The following is a 6,000-nucleotide window of genomic DNA, read 5'->3' as shown; positions in this document are numbered from 1 at the left end:
CAGCTCTAGGAAGGTGGAGAACCATCTGGGGTGATATCGGTGACTACATTGGGTGGTCAGATGCATCTGAAGTGTGTGTAGTTGACTGTAACTGGCAGGGACACAAAGAATCAGTGTCTCTAGATGCCATACTAAGTATTCTCAACCGTCTCATTTGCTTGGGAAGACAGAGGCTATGAAACAAATGGTTTTAGGTTCCATTCGCAAAGGAAGAAACTAATCAACTTGGAATTTAAAAATATGACTGGTTCAGAGAAAGAATGAATAACTCTCCTAGAATTTGAAACTGACTCAAAGCTTGCACTCAACCATTTCTCTCATTAAATCATGTGTGTGTTGTCTGCTTCGTATGATTCCTACCTCTATTATGTGGCACTGATGGTCAGTATACTAAGTATGTATTCAGTAAATTCTTATGAAAAGAAACAACTTAAGTTGATTACGTTTTATTATTCAAACAGTACACATCATATATATATATATATTTAGTTGGGGGATTTCATTATTTAATTAATAGTACACTGGCTTTTACTGTTACATAAACTATTGATGGAAAGTTATTAAAACAGTATCTCCAAACGATCAGAATTCTGCTATCTTTATATTGTAAATATATCCTTATTAATTAAAGTTTCTCACTTTCATGTTGAACTATTTGATACAAGTGCATTCCTGTATAGTTTAAAGCATTATTATTTTATTTGTTATTCATTATAAGACCTTTATCATGATGTATTAATCTGGTATAAATATGAATAAAATATATTTAATGATTCTATCATATTTTTAAGTTAAATAGTCTATGATTTTAACATCTCTTAAAGTATGCACTGAAAAATAACGGATTTTTTATTTAGGAAACATCTGAAATTAAGTATTTTAAAACAAGCCTTTTATTATTATTATTATTATTGTTATTATTATTATTAAATTGTTCTTATAGGGAGATAGGGCAACATGACATGTGGACAGGGAGCAGATCTAGAATCATGGAAAGTCACTCTGAAGCTGGCAATTAATAGCAAGAACAAATGCACAGAAGTGTATTTGATTAGAAACTTTTAGAGGTCATTGTGAAAGCAGAACCAGTCTAAACCATGTAAAACTAACACAAAAGAGCCCTTTAACTGGACAAGAGACACCAAGACAGAGCAAGTTTCCCTGGTAAATAACCACCCATTGCCCATCCTGTTCGGCCTTGTGACAGGCCACTTGACCATCCTACTGTGTAAAATTCACACCGAGAATAAGTGAAACAGTGATGACTCATGCCAAGTAACAAAAAGAAATCAAACACAAAGTACCAGAAGCCCCTCCCTCACGGCATCCCAACTTCAGGGTCTCTGTGACCCACTCTAGTTGTCACATTTAGTAAGACATCCTCAAGTTCTGTATGTCCTCCTTGCCCTGATGGCTTGCTTGCTTATATGTGTATGTGTGCATGTGTGTATGTGTGTGTATGTGTGCATGTGTGTATATATGTATGTATTATTTCTATTTCACTGCATTGGGGTTCTACCTGAACACACACTTGTGTTTGGGTGTTAGGTTCCCCAGAACTGAAGTTACAGAAAGGTGAGACCTACTGTATGGTTGCTAGGCATTGAACTTGGATCCTATGGAAGAGCTACAAGTGCTCCTAACGGCTACGCAGTCTCTCTAGCTGCTTGCTCTCATGGCTTTAATTTTTAAATTGCCTCTATACTCCCTACTCCAATACTACATTCCCTACTTCCATAGACAGGTAGCATGCCAAATGAGGTTTAATTTCATATTAGCAGAATGAGGACAGGATGGGGCAGGACACTACAGTCAACACATTCCAACTTGTTGCCATGAGCTTCTATTCTTCCTGACAGTTCTTTTCCATCCCCTGACCTTTAGATGACAGCCTCTTCCCCTCATTTGTTGAGTCCTTCTGCTTTTAACCTCCTGTCAACAGATTCCTACATGAAGATACAAACTCCAGGGCACCAAGACCAGGCTTGTTTATTTATAGTGCATTTTAAAATCTCAGTAGCCTAAAACAATGAGCAGTACATAAACAGTATGTAACAGTGGGAACTGTGTGGATAACTCTTGACTTGAAGAAACAGTATATAGTTTCTTGGGTTGGGGCTCTTCGTTGGTCTGGTATTTAATAATTGATAGATCTAGATCACATATAATTAAATCATGGAATTTAACAATGATTATAAGGAGAAGTATGTTAGCCTCCCCCTTTCTCCCTCTGTGTGTGTTCTTTGTGGTTAAAAAACTAACACGAGGAAAAATTCTGAGTTCTTCATCTCTGTGTTTTTGTTATCTGATCATTGTTACTGTTCTTAATGTTTTTCCTAGGGCAAATTTAGTGGCAAGACTCATAGAACCCCCAGTTCCCTGATTTTGATTCTATATGTGTATCTCTGGCCTTTCTAGTAGAGTCGAGATCTTAATACAGGAAAGGCTATAAAAAATACTTCAATGTCAAGTGCAATTACTCTGTGTCTCTGTGATTCAAGTCTCACCCTGCTCTCCAATATAAACAATGAGATCATCTTAGGATGGCGCCTTTTGTCTTATCTATGCAAAGTACAGAACTGGAACGTTTCTGGTCATGAATGTCAAGGAGAGGGTTGATTTCACTTGTGTGCCTCTATTTCTCCATCCTGGAATCACCGGGCTTTATATTTCTGGATCCAAGTAAGCCTCCTGTTCATTTTGGTCATGATGAGGCTGTAGGGCTTATGCTCTTAGGCCCATTTTAGAAATGAATAGTAGGGAGGCAGTTAGCTCCAGTGAAAACCACCACAACACTCTAGAAAGTCTTCTGGGAAGAGATGCTACAGAAACATGAAGAATTCTGCGAAAATGGTTGCGTTCATCTTCCTAATGTCTTATGAGGTGGGTGTGCTGTGAACACTGCTAGTAGAAACCTGCGGCCACCACAAACAGAACACAGCTGATTTTCTCTCAGTGCATGAAAAAATTATACCATCTTCTCCTCATCTTTCTTAAGAGGACTTACCTACCAGATTGCTCTCTGAATACCAGCATGTATGTATTTGTTAGATCATGTACGCATGCGACCTAAAGACTAATTTGGATGAAAAGCAATACCCCAAGTGTCAAAATGTTTACGCGGGCAGGTACTCCCATTGTAAACTCAATCGGAAAAGGTAAATGTGTACATCTGAACTAAGTAGGTGGAAAATAAGCACATTTTCATCTACTGAACAAGAAAAGCACAACATGCCACTTCTGGATAGCTGAACCTTTGCACACAGAGCCTTGGTGTGTCTCACTATTGCTTCAACTGTGTGAGTAAAGATGATAGTATGACAATATGGATAGCATCTTAACAATAAGAGTTACTAATAATGGCAGCCTGGGTAATTTAATCGGTTACCAATGACTGAATATAGAGTTGACTCTTATGAAAGGGCACTCTTCCTGGCACTCCGTGGAAAATATATTGCCCCAGTGAAATGTCAGTATGTCCCCAGAGGGCAATGGCTGGTAGCTTCACATAAAACACCATGGAGAAGCTATCTGAAAAGAGGATTTCAACAAATGCAATGCTTGCATCTGAAATTACCTTCTTCCTCAGGACTGTGTAGGAATGTAAGAAGAAATAAAGCCCATGCTGAGGAAGTCATAAATACTGCCTGCCTAATTATAGATGATGCTATTTCAGAGTGGGATTGTGTGACTTAAGACTTTTCCTTGTTATGTTCAATGTTTTTTAAAGATTCTTTATGTCTAAGGATTTTTGGTATCAACATGGCTAAGCATTGACGTCTGTATGTAGACTTGAGAAGTGTTTTTTTTCCCTATGTTTTCAACCCCTCAAGGGTCACAGAACATTGTTTAGAAACTATTAATGATGAATCCAGTAGGAGTCAGGGGGGAAATTATTTTATTTATAGAATGTATTTAATTATTTTGATGTGCTGTATTTCTAGAGAACTCTTTAAGTTTCTCACTGTCAAACACAAATCAGGGGACAAGCCCAGTAAGTAGAAGTGTAAAGAGTAAAGTTGATTCGTAAAGAGATCTAACCTCCATTTTTATTTCATTATTAAATTTAGGTTGGAAAAAGACAAAGAAACAGATAGCTACCTCAATGTAGGTACATCTATTAAGAGTCAAAGAAATATGACATCTTTATATCTTGAAGATAACTGACTAGTATAAACTATTTCCAAGTCTTGGGATACGCTTCACTCTAATTACATATTTAAATGCATATGTAGTTACACAGACTATCATCCATTGCATGAGTTGTGTTATGCATGTACCATGTCAGAGACACCTTTTATCACATTCTTAGAAATTAGCTTTGGGAAGGGCAGTATCCAGGATCAACAGAAACTTTCTAGTATCAAAACATCAGAAAGATAGTAAATTAAAAGCTTGATTAATGCAGTTTGTTTTGAAATTATCTTGTTATGACTTGGGTAAATATAGCAAAAGTTATATTTGGCTTGAACATCACAGTACCCTTTAGCACACATAAAGTTGCCTGCAGTGTTATAATAAAAGATACCTTTTCTTGCTGTTGGTTTTTTTTCAGACAGGGTCCATATAGCCAGGACTAGTATAAAACTGACAATGTAAACCAGGCAGACCTTGAATTTACAGAAATTTACTCTGCTTCCTGAGTGCTGGGATCACCATACCCTACCAAACTTTTAAAACACTGTTTAATCGACAGACCTTATATATTTATATTTACGATTTGCAGTCAATATCTATTAACAGCAATAGAACATTCACGTTATGAACCTAATTTACTGAATGGTATTCCTTAATCAACTTTTTCTGTATTTTAAGTTGAGCAAGTTAAAAAACGAATCTGCCATTAGAAATGAAGTATATGTTTCACAGACTTGGTGCATAAGGGATAATTCCCGATGATGCAAACAAGGAAAAGACCTGCGCTGTATATTGAGGGGCATCTCTCCTAACAGGATGTTTCCTGTTGAAATCAAAGGTGTTAATATAGAGCCGACCATTTCCAAGTGGAATCCTCTGTGTAGGTACTCGCTATGCAAACCTTTTGTAGTTCTTCCTCACAGGCATCCAGCTCATATTCAAAGGAAACCATTCACCTACTTAGAGCAGTTTTTATAGTGCCCTGCTCCTGTATGTGCATAAAGAGACAAGCAAACGTTTCCTAACATCTCAAACATGCCATAAGGGATTAAGAGCTATGCATTGCTAGAAATAACTTGCCTAAATATAATCTTCTACAAAAACAATGAGACCTGACTCTGGATCATTTCTTGTACTGAGCCTATGTCTCTGTCAGTGAATAATCATTGAAGTTACAGAGGGAGAAGGAACACTAATGCTTCTGAGATTTCACTCATAATACAGAACTGACTCAACTATTTACAGCCAAAAGGAGGAGAGTTATCACGTAAGAGTTTGAGATTTCAAAACAAAGAAATTCTATTGTTCCTCTTCTCTTCCCAAGTGTTGCTGACCCAGTTACACATTTCCAGGAGAATCATGTCACGAACATGATAAGGTCCTGGGAAAAGTTTGGTGTATCTGAGACTGGAATGCTTTCTGGCACCTATGATGATCAAGGGTGAGGATGAAATGTGAACAGATTACAAAAATTACAAAAGGCAACAAAACCCAGGGATACCAAGATGGCTCATCAGGTAGAGGTCCTTACACATAAGTCTGATAACCTGCACTGTCTTCTACAGGTAAGGACAGGACAGATAACTCTTCCTAGGGTTGTCTGACCACACCATTCAATTGCCTAAATTATTAAAATCAATTATGCACACACACACATGTGCACACACACATAGTTCAATTAAACAATTAAAAATTGACTAAGAAACCTTTCTAATCTAACCAAGCATCACCAAACAGAACCAAAGCCTTCATGTGCGTCTACAATTCTTGTGCTCCCTAGCCAGATAAATACTTACCACCTTATTAATAGTTTACTGGGAATGCTTTCAAAAGTGAAACTACCCAGCCAGAACTACTGTTATA

This window comes from Rattus norvegicus, chromosome 17, assembly GCF_021556685.1.
Source record: "Rattus norvegicus strain SHRSP/BbbUtx chromosome 17, alternate assembly SHRSP_T2T, whole genome shotgun sequence".
Classification (NCBI taxonomy): domain Eukaryota; kingdom Metazoa; phylum Chordata; class Mammalia; order Rodentia; family Muridae; genus Rattus; species Rattus norvegicus.
Note: the sequence above shows the minus strand (reverse complement) of the source record.